This window comes from Corvus moneduloides, chromosome 3 (assembly GCF_009650955.1).
Source record: "Corvus moneduloides isolate bCorMon1 chromosome 3, bCorMon1.pri, whole genome shotgun sequence".
Lineage (NCBI taxonomy): Eukaryota > Metazoa > Chordata > Aves > Passeriformes > Corvidae > Corvus > Corvus moneduloides.
In genome coordinates, this window is record NC_045478.1 from 92538249 (window position 1) to 92557395 (window position 19147).

Consider the following 19147-nt stretch of genomic DNA (forward strand, 5'->3'; position numbering starts at 1 on the left):
AATGTCATGACTCTACTTCACTTTTCTCTGACCGAGATAATAAACATTATATAAATAATAAAATTATTTATATTATTTTATAAATAAATAAAAAAATATTTTATTAATAAATAAAAAAGGCTAATGACGTTTATCCATGTATGTTTTAAGGTGCTTTCAATTCCTTGAGTAGAAAGGCAAACCTTTGTTATTGCTGCAATGAACGCAGATATTTGAGACCAGACAACTAGTGAGTTAAGCAGAGAATATTTCCCAGGTGAAGATGCAGAAAGAGCAACCCTCCCTCATGAAGGTCTCAAAATACTCCAGTCTACTGAAGCTTTGTTATAGAAAACTTAATAATACAGTATTGTTAGGACTGGATAACATGTGCTTCCTTTTATGCTAGAGATAGCATTGAAAATGGTGAGGATATTCCTGAATTATATATATAATTTTCCAGGAAGATAGGGGAGCAGAGCTACACCTGATGGAAGTGCTAGACATGTTGCTTACTGCAGCTTTACAATGCCAGATCCTAATGAGTAGAGAAATAGATAATGACATGAAAAGGAGATATTTAAATTCTTGTGCATTGGATGCATGCCTCAGAAAATGTAATCATGCCAAAAAAAGATATATAGATGGTCACAGTTTTTCAAATTAAAAAAAAAACCCAAAAAACAGCCCAACATTTCTGTGCTGGATTCAATATTAAGTCAGAATTGTTTCATTATCTTCGCTTTTTCCCATGCTTTCCTTTTTTACAAGTGCAAGCTCTTAGGAAACAAAATAGTAATTTGCTGCTATGTATTTCTGTATTTCTCTGGGAATACATTGTGTGAAATTTTTTGGAGAAAATCAGTAGGATATGCCATCTCTACTTCTTTTTAAGCCATCATTTTAAAGACAAATTTATGCCCAGAGGCCAGTTCATTGAGCATTTTTTACCCATCACTCCTCTTGCTACCTGTCATCCACCCTTCCTCTTGACATTCTCAACTTTTATTTTTGTTTAACATCTGCGTCAGATTGTAAAGGCCATTACCAAGTTGCTAGGCTCTAATCAGAAGAGGCGTTGTCAAAATGAGGAAAACAGTATCAGTTTCATCAAATCTGAGAAATCACAACCTGTTTTGCTGCAAAAACACCAGGGTTTTCTTGTACTAATACTTCTTCTCTTTCCTTGTCCATCTAGCATAAGAGCAAGACTATGGTTTGGCAAAGACAAATCAGTCTGAACGCAAATTCAAAAATAAATAAAAAAAATAAAATTCCTCATCAACTTACCTTTGCTACAGTTGAAATATTTTATTGACATTTTCATTAGTTTTTTATCTTCTTTCACATGTTGCTGCTTTCCATTAATTACAAATGCCACCCAGATTCATTGCAATGTGTGTTGTTCCCAGCCCCAGCTGATTCTGTAGGTGCTCATCTTTAGAAGAAACCATTGTGAAGCATGAAAGGGAAACAAAAGGTTTGGATTCATCCTCGTGTGCCATCACTCGCTATAAAGCCCTGAGACTGGTTCACTCCCCTTAGCTATTTAAGGTGCAAGTGTGTGTGGTCATCCTGTCATGGAAATGTTTTTGATAATCCTTAGTTTACTTGCTAAGAAATCCATCTCCCACTCTCCCTAACAATTTCTGTACTGACTTTTTGTGCTTTTCTTTTTGTGGGCTGAAGTTATACTGTATTTGAAGAGCTAAGACAGCATTGTGGTCCTAGACTGTCAGGGCTCCCACCATTGGGACTAGAGAGCAAAATCCATCCCTTTGCCTGAAAGTGACTTACCCTTAACAGAAGTCAAAGTTAACAACCCTTTCTGGAGGCTTTCTTCCTGTTGCCAGCTTTCAGGTCATATTGAGAATTCATTTGTTTCAGGCTGCTGAAGATGCAACATTGTAGAGTGTGTCCACATACAGGCAAGGCAAGGAATTGTTTTTCCTCCCTACCTGATGGTGCAGAATTATTGTAGACTGCATGTTTTGCTCATATTTTTCAGTGCAGCCATCTCATGCTTTTTAGTAAAAGGAGAAATTTTATGGCTGTTTACAGCACTTGGGCTCTTAATCTCAAAAGAAGGCAAAAATTACTTATTCTATCATACACAAGAGTCCAGAAAGAATCCCTCAGTGAAGTAAATTGTAACATTTCAAAGGAAAATACTTCTGTATTGGATAAGTATGGTAACTAAAACACAGACAGAAAGATATCAACAAAAATGAAAAATGTTACATTCACTGTGACAAAACAGTTATCTCCACAGCTGTTTGAGTGTGGATCATGGGTTGAGAGAAGCTCATTCTCGGAGTTACTTTGTTAGAACCCCTCAAACCCAACAGCAACTGTACTTGTTAACACACTTGCTCTTTCTACAAGCAGAGGAGAACTGCAAAGTTTGGAGGAGTATTTGACACATGGGCAACACTAAGGCAGTTGAGTTTGTAGCATAAGGGAGTACCAATTGCTAAGATTTCTCCCAGAAAATGTAGCTGCCAACTCCTTCTGGCAATAGAGGCCAAAGGAAAGGACAGGGACATATCCTTTCAAGCAGGCTGTTCACCCTCCAGTTGCTATTATCCTGAAGCATGTAAGGTAGTGCTGAGAGCTAATCTAGATTTGGGTCAAGACTGACAACCAGTGAATGGACTGTGTGGTAGGGCCTCAAGATTTCTGTGGGTGTCTACCATTCATTTTTCTAATTTAATGTACTTCCAGATAATGATTTCCAGATAAGGTATTAAACAACGTCCTAGTTGTAAAACGGAAGCTTTTTCCCCCCATCTTCAAATTTTGAATCCTGTTACGTATTTCAGAGGATTTTCTCTTTTTTCCCTCATTCTTAGTTGATTTTTATACATACAATATGGACAGCTTTCCATAAAACCTGAAAACTGTGTAGAGCTGGATTAATTTATCAATCACATGAAGAAACTGACCCATTCCAAGAAGATTTCCTAACCATAATAGTCTCATAATACATTTTCATGTTGCTTTGGCAGAATGCTCAAAGGGTCTTCCTTTGTCATGACACCATTAATAAAAAAATGGCTCCAAGAAAACTAGCCATGCATTGAAACTCATCCGATTCAAATCTATTTTTCTCACCCAAAAAGGTTTAATTTGGACCTTATACAGCAGTGAGGTACCATGCTCATACCTGTAACATGCTCCACTCTCCAAAGAAAAGAGCTGGCAAAGAGTCATTTAGGCAGGGCCAAAGGGCCAGGATCAGACCCAAATGCACAGGGACAGGGAAGAGAATGCAGGAAGAGATGTGAGGAAGACAGGAGTCCAAAAGAATTGAAGAGTCATTTCCTGAGTCAAACTGTTGGTAATATAAAAGGGGCAGCAGGGACTTCTGGAGGCAGCTTGGTACAGCAAATCATGCTAAATTTCCTGATGTCCTTCTAGCAGAGCCTGGACTCCCAAATGCTCAGGCCTCTACACCTTACATGACCAAGCTCATCACTCCTCCTTCAGGCAGGCTTTCCTTTTAACTATCCTCATTGTACAAAGAGAGAATGCAAACCAGAATCTTGAGCTTTTCTTCTTTAAAATACCACAGCATGTTAAAAAGATCTCCTCAGAGAGCAGCATGCACTTACCTCTAGCCCTCAGGGTTTGGTATTATGTCCTTTTCCCTGACACTGTGCTGCTAATCTGAGCAAACATGCCACCTTCCTTTCTATAACAGGACATGTGAACTACTTAGCACCAAGAAAGGCCTAAAACCATCAAAGTGTATGTGGCAGTGCAGGTGGCTGAAACCACCCTGACCCCGGAAGGTACAACTGTAACAACCTATGGTGATCAGGCACCAATGTCTAACAATACACTCGTGGTCAGGGTGAGAACCCATCATCCTCCAGTTTAGTGATTTGTGTATTTCAAAATGATTGGTTAATGTTTTCCCCTCCCTGTTTTACATATTAAGCTGTAAATATTCATTTCCCTTAGTTAATTATGTATTAGTTCTAGAAAGTTCTGTGCTCCTCAACATCCTATTGGTTACTTCCCTTGTTCCCGCCTATGTGCTGTTCCCATTGGTTCCCTCAGCTTCAACCCCGCCTTCTTCCCTTTCTCCCATTGGCTGTATCCCTCATCCCTGCCTTTCCATCCCTCAATATAAAATCCCCAGAGCCTTGGATGTTTTTGGCTGTTCATCCCTAGTCCCTTTGTGTCAGTGAACCTCCTCGTAGAACCTATATGGAGAGTCCCCTCTCTCCTTCTTTGCCTGCGTGCCTGACAACTAGCCCAGGAGTAGCTCCGTTGAGTGAGGCGCTCACTCTCTACCCTTTTTGTGTGTGAAGCTGCCTGAATCAGAGCAGCCAGACCTCCGGGCTTCTTTAGTGTTTTCCTGGCTACTGGGCTCTCTAGTTTATGCTTTTCTGTGTACATGGAGAAAGATTTTCAACTGGCAGTGGAACTGGTTTCTTCCAGTCTCTGCCCTGCTTCTCTCTTAGGATGGTACAGCAGCCAGCAGGGGGAAGCTTGACACAGGTGAAGCTCACTTCCCCTTTGTTTGTCCTTACTGCTCAGATAGTCCCTTTTCTGAGCAAATAATGCTTTGTCATACTAATGCTATGTCTCTTTGGGTACATCTCCTGCATTATTAATATCATCAACTTGCAAAGAAAATTAACTGTAGAATTTGCCTCTGCATTTTGTGTTAATCCCCAATAAGCTCACACCTCCTGACCTTGTTAGCTTCAGCCTTGAGCATCTAAAATAAAATCCTGCCTAGCAGGCTACTTTGGCTGTGTGGTTAATCCAGGAGATCTCTCAGGTCAAAGGCTTAGATTTAGCTAGGGCACTACTGCAGCATGTCTGAAACGCTTTGCCCAGGTAAAGAGCTTTGGAAATCTGCAAAAAAGGGTCAGAGGCTGACTTTATAGCATCATACTTCATCAGATTCTTCTCCAAGTGCCTCTAAGCAAAGATCTATTGCACACAGCAGCACTCCAGCCAGCCAGGCCCAGCAGGACAGTTACTCAAACAAGTGCTGGCGTCAGTAAAACTTGAGCTCACCTCAGGCTGAGTGTACTGATCTTCTATCACCTTCTCATCTCAGCCTCCACACCCTTTCTACTCCTAAAAGGTACTCTTCTAGTGTCTAGGTTTGACATTTGATTTTCTTGTTAGAGTTTTTTTGTTTGTTTGGGAGTTTTGTTTGTTTGGGATTTTTGGTGTTTCATTTTGATTTGGGAGGGTTTTTTGTAGTTTTGAGATTCTTTTTTCTTTCAAAATCCACTGACATTTATATTTAATTACCTTCCCCAGCAGATTGCTGTATCTGCTATATTTTCTACACAGCTACAGCTATACTAAAGACTTTCTCTCTTAAAAGATGAAAGACTCAGAAACACCGCCTTACACACACTGTTCCTCACTGGAAGAGTAGAAACAAGAAGCTTAGCAAACTTGAAATTTTCTTACTTCAAAATTACTATCATTTTTAGGAGCTTACTATGAAAGCAACTAAATTCATTCATTATCCCTTACCTCAAATTTCTCATTTTATTGTTTTAGGTTTTTTTCCACTGCTGTTAGTTGGAATAAGGCAATCATTCTGCTCCACTTCTAAATAACTAACTTTCGGCACTGTTATTCACCTTTTGTAGAAGGAGTAGGGATGCTATTTAATTCTCCACACCTGATAGAAATTAAATTTCTGTCAACAACAGTGGGGTTATGACTGGGCTGTTGTATTCTATTGTCTTTTTTTTTTTTTCAATTGATAAAATTCACTCATTGATGGAATCTCAAATTTAAACATTTGGGTGTTTGTCATCATTAAAGGCATACTCTCTCTTTTTCCCCGTGTGTCTTAAGGAATTGTAAAGCAGAGAGTGCTGCTTCAGAGCAGAAAGAGCAGGTGAAAGAGGGAAGCAGCTATACAGTGTTAGGTAAAGTTTTTCCTGTAGAAGATTTGTCAAGCCACAACAGAGAACTGAGACAGACAGGCAGCAAAACCACTGCAGAAGTTCCCTTTTGCAGCATATTCTGTCTTACAACAATTTAATGATGGTTGTTGGTAGTGAGTGGTCAAAGGTGTCCCAATCGTGAAAAGAAGGTAAGAAGATAACATCCCTGTGTATAAACATGCCCTACATTAGAAAACTTAGCATATTCACAAAATATGTGAGGGGAGTCCTCAATGACATTTAAAGGCAACAGATTTACAGTGGAAAAAATGGCATTATTTTCCAACATAGCAATCAGTAAAATTAATCTGCTTATTATGCAACTTGCAGTTTCACTGTGTTATTTCACTCAATGAGACAAAAAGCTTTGTAAATTTGAAGAAAGGATTTTGCAGGCATAAGCACAAGATTAGCATCTGCTGACTGTTATCCAGGAAAATATCTCAAAAGAAAATATCACCATTCTCAGGTTTCAGGATACAAGACTGTCTGTCTTGGGAGGTCAAGGAGAATTCCCTTTATATTATTACAGAGTTACACCATATTACCACAGTGGTTTATTTATGAACACAGGTTATATATTTCCTAAATGTGCAATGTTGATAAAATATACAAACGAAAAATAACCTCAAAAACCAAGCATTGTTTTAAAGACTGTTTTCTGGGTTTTGTTGAACATTTGCCAATTTGTTGAGAAATGTCTATATTTCACATTTTATAGAGGCTTTTGTAACATTTCAGAGCACTGACACAGAAACTGAAGATGTACTTTCTATATTTTGCTTTGACAAGTGAATGCTCACACACAGCTTTGGAGACAGGGTGACCACACAGTGACTCTCTCAGATAGGCTTCCTTAGTCTGTGTTTTCAGGAGTGTGCCCTTCTGCCTTTAAAACCCCTTTGTTTACCTCAAAATGTACCTGTGTATCTGTAGTAAAGATAACAGTGCAAGAACTAATCAAGGGCTTGGTATTTGTTTGTGATTAAAGGCATTAGGCTTTAGCCATAGTGTTCGGTTATCATTATTATTTAAAGATCATTATTTTATACTAATAAAGTATATCTTATTCAGAACTTCAAAGTAAACTGAGAAAAAGAAAAAAGCCAGTGGAAAAAACTCAAGAGAAACATGACCACTTTCTCCTTTTTCTTCCTGTAGCCTTCAGTCATCGCTCCCCTGTGTTTATTTCTGGTTTTGGCTATATCAGTATTTGTAACAATTTCCGTTCCATATCTTGTTTTCACAGGTGTTTGATACAGCTGGAAGCAGAACATATCAAGCAGTAAAGGTTAGCCAATCCACTAAAGGAAATCCTTTGCTCACTCTTAATTTTTCTTAGTAGGCATTTACCTGAGTAGAGAGGAGCAGAGGTCCTACCCTAATAACTGATGACCAGATGTACAGACAGCAGCATGTATCCAGACATGGCACTGCTGGTTTCTGAACTTAGTATCTTCTGCATCACATATTCCATACTTAATTACCCCAATGGCAGGTGGAAGCGTATCTCTAAGGAAGAATTCTCTTGCACTTGATACGTCTGATTTCTAGTGGCAGGAGGCAGCTTTTAAAAAATTTATTTTCTCTTGGCTTCAAATAAAACTGTATTATAGCCACACTTCTGAAAGCTACACCGGTTTATAAGGCTTTTGGAACTACCAAAATGTTCTGATGCTGTAAAGTTATTTTGATTTGATGATGCTGAAATATTTCATTGAATTATATCAAAATATTTTATTCTGTTAATGTGAAAACACTGTAGCGTAATCTTTAATCTTCAGTGCAGTAGGCTATTTAAAATCTCATATTAATCCAATACAAAAAATTAATATGTGTATAACGAAAACCAGTTAATCAAAATGGTGTAGTCAAAATGATATGTTTTTACTTCAGCAAAACAAAATGTTTTGACATAACAGAAATAAAACAAGACAGCTGAAGTGATTTGTTTCAGCCCCTTTTCAATGAAAATTTCATCAAAATTGACATATTCTCCCAGAACACTTTGACGCTGATGAAACAACATGTCACAATGAAACACGGTCCTATTTACACTGGTTTTGTTTGCCTTAATTTTAGGAAAAGGGAAAAAAACCCATGAAAACGGCTGGTTGCAATGACACTGCAGATTTTTCAGGCATACTTTTACAGGTTCCTGGAGGTGCTAGCAATTAACGTATTTCTGTCCACTTACATCTTTAATTCTGTTTCCAAAAATAACCCAATAAAATTCCTGGTTTGTTCCTTAGGTGAAGATGACTTAAAAGATTTGTCATTCCCCATTCTTTTCTACAGTGAAAGCTCAGGAATAGCTGTAAGCATTTAATGACATCTCTCTCTTCTTGTCTTCTTTATTTTGTGATTGGGGGTGATTTTGCCTCCTGCACACTTAGCCCTCACCCACCTTCTCCTCATTTCCACAGTACAAAAGCTTGGGCAAGCTTCGTTTTACTTTCTCCTTGAGTATTCATAGGTCTAATTAAGTTAAATTCAGCTTGTCTGATTTGAGAAGTCTTATCAGGAATACTTAACCTGTGCAAATAATATGCATAGACTGAAGTATTCCTCCTGAATGCTAATTAACTATCATACAAGACTTCATACATAATCAAATTTCCAAAAGCACCAGAAGCCTTATGGGGAAAGAAAATAAAAATAAAAATAAAACAAAGAATAAAAGAAATGCTTTAGAAAAAACAACAAACGAAAATCCTTTGCTGGCAATTCAGAGCAGCCCAATAACCCCAAGCACATTTCCTGATTCATGCTGTGACACCACCTTCTAATTTTAACTGGGAGAAGATGGATCTTAGCCATTCCTCCACTTGGGCTGCAGACACTGCAAGATGGTAAAGAAGGAATAAAAAAAGCTAGGAGAGTCATTTGGCCTTCTTCATATTCTGCAACAGTATTTTCAAACTGAATTTTGAAGAAAGTAATTAATTTTGTTTAGCTCTTCTTAGTGACGACATTCACATCTATGTCTTCCCTTCAGTGTTTTCTGGTTTTTTCTTCTAGAACTTCTTACCTTAGATTGCAAATGTCTCAGGCCACAGCTCTGCCTTTGTGCAGACTAGTTCTCCTGATGATCAGAGAGTAGTCCAAGCAACCTGACACAGACGCAAGGAGGCTATTATGAACCTGAAGATCACAAAGAAGATCTGCTGGACTTGTCCACCTGGATGGCCTGCAAGGGCTCTCTTATGCTAGCAGTGTGATTGATCTTGCTGAACCTAAATATATATGACGCACATGTCAAATCTGAGCCCCTTGCCTAGGTCCTGCCCTCAGTCAAAAAACCAGAAAGGGTAGGAATCCATCCAGCCTGTTTCTGGCATCTGCATTTGGGGGAGATGACCTGAGCCTTTTTCTCTCCAGTGATTGCACAGGAGCTCAGTGCAATCAATAGACATTCATGGTGTTAATGCGTGAAATCAAGTGAGATGATTTCCTTACCAGGTTTACTAGCTGGTCCTTGCTGTGTCATAGGATAACAACTGCACCCACAGTGGGACCAGGCCTGAGTCTGCCAGGGTGCTCTGTATCCCTATGCCTGAGGTGTCCTTTGAAACCAGGGTAAGAGATGTGCACGTAAAACAGTTTCTGCCCACTGGACTAAAGCCAGACATGCAATCAGGAAGTTGGTGGTACAGTGTAACTGTCCTTTTAGGTCCCAACAGACTTCCATGTCCCAATGCATGAAAACCTGGAGCACTAAGAGCTACAAATAACTTCATTCAATGTGCCTAGAATACTCAGAGTCCTATTCCTACACGTGTTTCTCATTATTGTCCAATTTCTTTCACTAAGTAGGTCAGTTCTTCCTCTCCCTTAACACTCCATCTAATTCTAGTGACTCTACCATAAGAATTTAATTTGAGAATCTTTTGCTGGTATCAAACTTAATTTTTCCCTCCCACAGTTTTCAACTATTTCTTCTTATCCCTTCATCTTCTGTTACAGTGAATTAGTTCTTCCTTTCCATCTTTTATTGCTTTATTTCCATCTCCATTGCTACTCTGAATGGATCAGGCTATGATCAAATGCTTTTCACCTTCCAATCTTGTCATAATTTCTTTTCTCTAAATTGGTATTTTCTTCAGTTTTTTACAAACTATTTCTTTTGTCTCAAGCTCAGCATGGAAAAAAATGGACAGTTTTGCAAGGCTACACAGAAGGTCACTGGTATCTCCACAGCTTTGTGTGAGATCCTGTAAAATCTATAATACAAACTACATAGCCCAGCTTGACACTCCTGTGTTTGCTTGTGTCCTCCCCTATTCTCAGGCACACAGCAACCAGTTCTCTTTTTTTATCTTCTCAAATCAACAAAAATTTCATTTACTGTAGACTGTGGGAGCTCAGGACTTCTGAACAATGAATCAATATGATTTTGCAGATGACATTTATTGTTTACACTACACTCATGCATTTTGCAACTACTGAACACATGATCACGCATTACTTGATTGGTCCCTCTATTTTGTCCATGCGTTCTGCATGCACTTTTCAAAAAACATGATTGGTTCTAATCCAGGGCGGCACAGTTCTTCTTTATCTATTTCTCGCTGTTTGGTATTCTGCTTCTCAGCTTTTTTTCCCCCAATTTAGCGCAGTTTACATTTCCATAACCTTGATGAATTCCTGAGGGCTCTGATTAAGAACAGCTAAAGATGGTTTGGCTGGGGCACACTGTCAGGGTTCACATACTTTACAGTAGTAGACCTACATTGTTATAGTCACAGGTGTCCATTGCAGGATAGGAGAAAAGGACATGCTAAGTTCTATATTTGTGTAACTTCTGCTTTTATTTTGTTCTGCTGAAAAATGGTATGTTCAGTATGTTTAGTCAAAGTCCTAAAAATTATGGTAGGAAAATGGGGAGAGAAGACTCACATTGCATCATGAGGAGGGAGCAGATGCATTTTTGTTTAGTTCTCATTGCCATAAGCATTTCTATTTTCAGACATTAAAAAAAAATCCTTCCTTTTGTCTTCTTTTCTGACTTTAACTCAGTGAATATTTTAATATCTACTGCTGTTAATCATGGAAAAAAAGTACAGTTATGTGTAATGTGTAAAGATAAAATAGTTTACTATGCATGAACACCAGTATATTAACTGGATAAAACATACAGAAAAAGCTGACTGATAGAAACACTGATAGGGAGGATTTGACTGATGACCCTATGTGTGTGACTAATACATGAATGTATTACATGGATACCAGGGAAGGACAGATGGATGAGATAAATCAACAGGCAGATGGATTGATGAATGTAGTATAGCTGTATTGAGGGGAAAGTCAGGTTAAAGGAATATCAGAGAGAAAGAATGAGTATACTTGTGGAATTTCTTCTTTCAGAATGTACCCTGATGGATCTCTTTGGGAATCAGCTGGTTAAATGCAACTCCTTCTTTGCAGTGAAATTGTGTTCACTACACAGAGGTGCAAGGAAGATGAGAATAACCTTTGAACAGAGTGAATCCTAATTTAGAGCTGAAAGCACAGAGAGGTATTAATGAGAGGAACAGTAGGACAAGATTAAATCTTAGCAGAAGATGTAGTCTGGCTTTAAACAAAGAAAAATATAGAATAAATTTGCAGGTAAAAATAGAATCCTTTGGGTTTTTTGAGTTGGGTTTTTTTTTTCTTCTAATGAAACCTAAGATTTTGATGTAGCTTTCATTTAGCCTGTGTTTTCCTTAAGCCCACTCACACTTTTTAAATGTCTGAATTTTACATTTTGGACCTCAGTGACATGGAAGCTTAGCAAGAATTGGGCCTTCCATGTACAAAAGTGATGCAGTGATCTGCAGTACACTGACAGCAAGGGGGCAATATGATGGTGTGTGGTTACTTCCCGTGACATTACCATTTGCAGCTGACAATTTCCATTTACAGTACTAGATAGCTCAGGAAGCTCAAATTTAAACAACTTCTCCTTCAAGCTTCTGCTTTAAATCTCCCCAGGGAGGTAGTACTTGTAACAGTACTTATTAATTCATCCCATTTTGGTTTTCAATAGGCATTTGTACAATGTTTTGTGCATGCACACTGTACAAATATTTGTGGGACTTTAGCCTCCTAGGTAACACATCCTAAGCATGTCATACTCGAGTAAGCCATGTGAAATAACCACTCCTCAGGACTAGCAGCCTTCCCTACATAGGGCCCTTCTAGCAGCTGTAATGCAATCCACCATCTCATTTATGCAACAGATAAGGCACAGCCTCAGTGTTTAGTAGGCAGCTACTCAGTATGAGCACAGCTTCTTAGAAAAGATCAAAGTAACTGATACAAGCACTCAACAGATTTTCACATACTTTAATTCAAAAATTATTCTACTGAAGCGCATGTCTTCTGACCAGTATTCACCAGAAAAATTATGTGTTTTGAGTTGCCAAGGCAATTCACAACAACAAAAGTTAGAGTATAATATTGTTTCTACTTTTATAAGGAAGACCTTTGAGAGAAAAAATAAGCGATGGTAGAAATAGCATTTTGCGGCTGACTTTGCTGAGTTTATACTCACAGTCACATTGTTACTGAGGCTATTAATTTCTGCATCATTTTAAAATCTGATTGGTTGTGAGAAGCAACACTGCAGAAATGAATACTTTCCATTATGTGTTCTCAGTATGTCTCCTGAGTCATTTCTGATTAGCTTGCTGGAAACATTACATTGTCAACAGTTCAGAGAAAGCCAGCTGCATTATCTTTTTGTCTTCTGAGCAATGCAACATCAGCAGTGACCAGCTGATTTCAGATTCTTCTCTACTTTTTACTGCAATAGTGAGGTGGTACACTTTCCAAAAATTTGGCAAGGTGGCAAGGTTACATTTCTGCCAGGCTGAAGAAATCAATTTTGAGGTGTAAACCAAAATATAGAGTTCACTGAGAAAGGATCCAGAAAAAAGGCCAATTTTCTTTTTTCTTTTTGCATTCCATAGTCTCAGGTTTTGGCTTTAACCACATAGAACTTGGGGGGGGGGGGGGGGGGGGGGGAGGGGGTTGCAGGGAAGAGAGAGAGAAAAGAAAGATAATTGTTTTCTAAATTTTCTAAAGTTATATATTAAATGTAATTTTTCTGATGACAAGGGATGTTTCAGAGATATTTCTGACAACAGATATAATTTTATTCTTCTTCTTCTTTGTTGAACAGCTACAACAAAGCTCTCAGCCTTGGCATCAACTCCTTTATTGAAAATGTCCTGTTCTTCTCAAAAAGAAGCCTTCCTCTTACAAATCCCCAGCACCATTTCTCTTGCTTGCTTCTGTCCTGCCATGAAAGGACTTTCCATCCTGGAGGAATATCTGGGTTCTCCTATTTCCATATATTTCTCTCAGATAGCCATTTACTTCCAGTCATACTTGGCAATTCATATGAGTATATCTGTTAACCAGAACGTAGCCCACATATACCAAGCTCATTTCTCAGTTACCAATGAAGAGTTACTGGATATTAGCAATTCCCCCTACATGGCTTATCTTGAACAATGTGACTAAAATATTAATGAAAATGCTCAAAATGCTTCTTTTATCTTGAGTCTCTCATGCCACACAGTTGAACTCATTTTCCCTGCTGTTATGGTCTTCCTTTTCGGTAGAGGAAGCTTTCCACCATTTATTACATAATTTATTATGTGTTGATCTTAAACCTAAAGAAATATTTATGGTATGTTTTGTCTTCCCTCTCAATCTTTACTTTTTTGAGTTCAATAAAGAATCAGTATTCTCTTCAGGGATCAAAAAACGCATACACAGACACTCAAACATATATAAACAGTAGTAGAAAAATTACCAAATCAAAGATCCAATTCCTCTTATTTCAAAGACTACTACTTATGAATAAATATGCAGATAATTTCTAATTTTTCAGTCTCCTTGAAAATGCTGCTGCCTGCCTAGCCTGGATTAATTGGCATATGGCTGTGATTCTGGTGCCATCCAATTGATTGTTGAGGTTGGCAGAAGCAACAGTGGCACCTGGTCAGCCTATGGTTTTAAAAATGAATGAGTGCCAGAATAATTATGCTTTGTTGTACCTGCTAATTTCTCCTAGAAAATATCTTAATAAATTGATTGCATATTTCAAGCAAACCTCTAATGAGAGGATTATTTACAAAGGCCACACAGAAGTTGTTATTAAAAAGCAGTCAGAAAGAGAAAGGAACAATGGCAGGAGGGCTCCGTGGGGAAACTTTAATGGTGGGGAGTTTAGGATTTGGTTTGTGTTATCTTGCTGACATTCTAATTAGAAACTCTTTCTCCCATTTCATTACTGTCACACACTTTATCTGAATTAGCTTTCACACTTGATTAAGGAGAAAGTAATTTTTTTTAACGTGCCAGGATGAGTCAGTGCCAATCTCTTTGCTTTTGTCTCTCAAGCCTGAACCTGCAAAATCCTGGTGTTCAGATCAGGGTTCTGCTGATGTTGGATTTAAAAGTGCCATGTGAGAGATTTTCCTGGGACACCTGCAAGCAGCAGGGTCCAACAGAGTAGCTGGTCCTATGGCTTGTCAAAAGGACCCTGCAATCCTGCAGGGAATGGAGGTGTTAACCAGACCTCTGCAGACATGGAGCTGACCCTGTTAGCTGATATAAGATGTTGACAGTAGGGAGAAGCCAAGTAATTTATTCAGCCCAATCCTGTTTTAAATGTTGAAAATTTTAAAATGTAACTGAAATAAACTTTCTGTTACACAAAAATGGTGTATTGTACCATAGTACCCCCTCTCCCCAGTCCTTCCCCTCCCTAATTAGTAAATAGGTTTTAAAAACAAACAAGACATTAGGAATCTGGAGAATCTGAGGTGTGAAAAAAAGGATTAAAAACCCTGAGTATGTGCAATTAGTTATAATTAATTAGCATATGTTTGCACAGAAGCTAGTAAACCCAAGTACTATGCAATTGCTGCAGTTCTGGGGAAGGATGTCTAAATGATTGGGAAGGCTGGGTTTAGGATAGATGTACCGGCATCTAAAGAACGTAAAATCCAAGGTGAAGAAGAAGCATGCAGGATATGAGTAATGTTCCTGGTAGAAAACAGCAGAAGGTCTGGAGCCTGAAACCCTCATGGATGCCAAGCAGGCTCAAAGCTGCTCCCCTGGGCAGTGCTCTCACTTCTTTCCCCTTCAATATTGCAGCCAGATGGACAATGGCTGGTAGTTTACCTTGGGTCTGAATGCAAAATAGATAGAAAGGATTTTCAGAATTGTTCTCTGTTAGTTTTTGTAGGACTCAATACAGAAAATCTTCCAGAATGGTTTTGCTTTTGCTTCAGAACTCATTAAAAATAAACACATGACCAAACCCAGAAGGTTTTAACTGAAAATGGTGTGTCAAAATCACATGGGAACTGCAGATTAGTTGTGGGTTGTTTGTACCTGTGCACAAGGTTTATAGGTTGGTACATCTGCTCTGGCAAGATACCAGGGTGAGCAACCAACACCTCTTTTCTCTAAGGAAGGAGACTGCTGAGCACCACAGGAAAGATGCACTACCACCAGTCCCCATTCAAAAGGCTGGAAGTGACGCTGAGGTACACAGATAAACTCTGGGCCATGACAACTGTCCGGTACAGATTTAGTCAGTTTGTGTTAGGATATCTCCCTAGGGAAATGGTAAGAAGACATTATCTGAATCACTTCAAAATAATCTGGGGTTAAGCGCTCTCTCTGTCACCACAAAAATCACTCTCAATCCAGTTCCTTTATTGTTATCCACTTCAAAGGTGGTGTCATGTTGTTTGAGATGTGGAAAAAAAAAATAAAAGTATTAAACCCATAAAGCAAAGGGGAAGAAGTCGCTCTTGCTGTGTGCAGTAAGACTACACAGCAAAACTCATCCTGTGTAACACCTTTCAAAATGACTTTTATAAAAATATTTGGAATTAAAGATTGAGAGACAGCAGTGAATGTAACATATAGGTTACTTTAAACCAGGCTGTAAAGTGAAAGATTAACACAGTTTTCACTTAATGAGTCTCACAAGAGACTTGAGAAATGAAAAAGAAGAAACAAGCATGATGAGACACATTCCTAGCAGAGATGCAAAACATGATGAAGAGACAGGTATGTGAAGCAAGACAGAACCTTCTATGAGGTAGTAAGAATTACAGAGGAGCTCACATTGAGAGCAGCCAGCCGGAAATAGACAGTGACAGAAGCCACAGTGAAAACAGAGAGAAGACCAGGAGGGTGGCTGCAGCAGATCTCTGGAGGACGCTTTTGTATTGGGATTATCAACAGATAATGGTGCTTCTTCCTGAGCCCAGGTTCCTTCTGGGCTATGTAGACAAACTTTTCAGTTACTCAGATCAAAAGTGGGATCAAAATCATCCATAGTCTTGTAGCAGCTGCTTGAAAAAAATTCTGGTGGACAATATCTGGAGGTATCAGAGTCTTGGCAAAAAATCAAACCAGAAGTTGAACTAAATGGAGGAACCTGGCTCCTTTGATTCAGCCTTTCCCTCCAGTATACCTGTGAGCATATATCTCTGTTATTTTTCTACTGTTCTGTTCTTGTTTTTCTTTAAGGGGAAAACAAGTTTTACTCCAGGGCAAATACCACTCCCACTTGTACTAGTTCTCTTCTCACTAAGAGCACTCTTTACCACCAGCCTATAAATCCTCAGAAGATCTCACTGTAACAATCTTTATATCTGGCAGTTTTCTTGTAAAATGCACAGGGTTCTGGTAACTAATATAGTAGAAAATTATCATCATCGTTACATTTCTTAGTGTTATGGTATGTTAAACTACTGATGTACTGATTCAAGAATAATGCCCTCAGCACATGGGCCAATGCTGAGGCACTCTTTGATTTAAGGAAAAGCTGACTCTACCAAGGATCTGCAGTACCATACCATAAGCTATAATCTTAACTCATTTTAGAATCTACTTTTTTCTTGTGATATCTAGGGACGTTTTATGATACCAGATCTGTAGCAGTTTTTCAAATAAGCATGAACTCTAACACGCTGCACATAAAGCTCTATGAATCCTACCAACCACCATACAACAACCCTTCCTCCCAAAGCTGGAATATATTACAGGATATTAAGGCAAATCATTGCAAGTCCAAACCCTTGCCTGACACTCCAACTGAAAATCTGTTTAGTGGTCAGTGCAGTTTGCTGAACACTGATATAATCTGCTGGTCATGAAAAATGTTATTTTGATTTCTGCAGAGTTTCATTCCAAGCCAGAAGTTTCTCAGTAGTTTCAGGAACACAGGAAAAGTAATGAATTAATCCGCACTTTAAATGAAAAAGGTTTGGCTATCTGGGACTAGATTTCTTGCTGGAAAAAGCATGGCCCAGCTGTTTTCTGAGTACTGAACAGAAACATAGTTCTGACAGAACACTGATTCCTGCCTAACAGATAGCAAATGAACTGGCAGAGTCATGAAATGGAATGGGAAATGCAAGTATGCCTCTCTAGGCACATTATCTCCGTTAGAAGTGGTAGAAATAAAAGTTTTCACATTTCCAAGTTCTCAGGTAGTACTGATATTCTCAAACTTCACCTGGAATTTTTCCATTCGAAATGATCACGTGAAACAACTTTCCACCATCCTCCTAAAATGGAAGTTGGCTGCAGTAAGACATTTATTTGTGACAGACGTTAATCTCTTCTTTTTTCTTTTTTTCTTTCTTTTTTTTTTAAAGAGCCCTTCATATTCTAGGAAATTCTTCTGGCTATCTCTGCCAAGCCCTGTAGAAGTAGAGTGTGAGCACCAATGCTAGTGGCTTGGTTTGGAGACCTCTGAGAGAATCAGCAGTCACCACATCCAGTTCACTGAGCTCTATTCAGGCATAGTGAGTGGTTTCCTGCATGAGCACAAAGCCCCTGGTAATGTTGCACCACCACACAGCTTCTTGCCTTCTTCCAGCATGCAAGTGTCATGCCCCTGTTCACTTGGTGGGTTTAGGGGAAGGTTGTTTGATTTACTCTGGGCAGTGCACAGGAGAAACAACAGAATTCTCAGGAAGTTCAGTAAGGAAGTTTTACTTGCAAACTTTATAACAGAAAGCTAGAATGAGGTACCTGGCAAATTTTTAAATGTAGCAATTTTGGTTAGACTGTAACAATATAAAAGCACAAAAATAACAAAGCAAAGAAAATGTAGAAAAGAAAGGAAAGGAAGAAAGAAAATGAAGCAGGAATAAGAGTAGAAAGGCATATAGTCACCACCCTTGGATCCAGTGATGAAACTTGATTATTGGAATTTCCATTGGTAAAAGTGATGATTGCAGTCTTCATCCATCAGGTGTGGGGGAAGCCCACAAAACACAAAATCCAGTGGCTTAATAGACATTCAGGATAGGTGGGAGCACCCAGGTATCTTCCCTGGGATGGTGTCGCGGGTTCGGTTTGTAACCGGGCGGAAACACCAATTTAGTGTAGTGGTTTGGTCCAAAATACTCATTACTGTTTATCTGCTGTGAGATAAGAATTAGGAGAAATGCAAAACAGGCACCAAACTTGAAAGAATATAAAGAAGTTTATTAACAGACCTAAAAGAAGAAAAAAAAAAAAATACTATACCACCTTCAGAACTCTCCTCCTCCCCCCACCTTCCTCCCTTCTCCCACTGACAATGTGAAAAGACAACCCTTAAGATGTTCAGTCTGTTTACCACTTCCATAATAACCTTGTTCAGTCCATTTAGAAAGAGAAGTCTCTTCTTGCTCATGCTATGAAAACATTATCACAACGAGACAGCTGCCCACTTCCAAATATTGTTCAGTCCATTTAGGAAGAGGAGTCTCTCTGCCTGCATGTGAGTCCCTTCCCCCGACTTGCAGCTTTTCCCGCAACTGCTTTCGAGGGTCCACTCTTGAAGTTTTTTGGGGTACAATTTTAAGGTTGAGCCATTCAGAAACAAAAACAGAGGCCCTTCTCCTTCCCTGGGAGCAAAGGGTCTTCATCATCTTCATCGTTAGGACTATCTCTGGGAGCATCTCTAGGGACTGAGGTTTTCTCCTTTCCCGTTTGGAGCAAAAGTCCTCATCTGGTCCATCTCTCCCTGTCCAAACTTCTCATGAAATTACAGCTGCGTCAGCATCTGCCTATCTCAGCGCAGGTGCTTTTGCTCACGAGTTGAACGCTCCACCCCCCATATCTTCATGAAATTACAACAGGATACTCTGATATATCATAGCTTCACAACAGAATTTCAGCTTTAAGCATCTCCTCTCTCTCTTCCCTCAGGTTTTCAG

General features: G+C 38.9%; 1 long non-coding RNA gene across 6 annotated transcripts in view; it reads right to left on the reverse strand.

The window, feature by feature from the left end:
* LOC116441152 overlaps positions 1–18278 on the reverse strand; it is a 61195-nt gene extending 42917 nt beyond the window's left edge. For 5 of the 6 annotated variants that reach the window (XR_004238920.1, XR_004238918.1, XR_004238921.1 and 2 more), the window contains exon 1: positions 1270–18278. This is a non-coding gene — a long non-coding RNA (uncharacterized LOC116441152). The remainder of the gene's footprint in view (positions 1–1269) is intronic. The other variant, XR_004238922.1, reaches the window with a different exon arrangement.
* Positions 18279–19147: the final 869 nt, after the last annotated feature.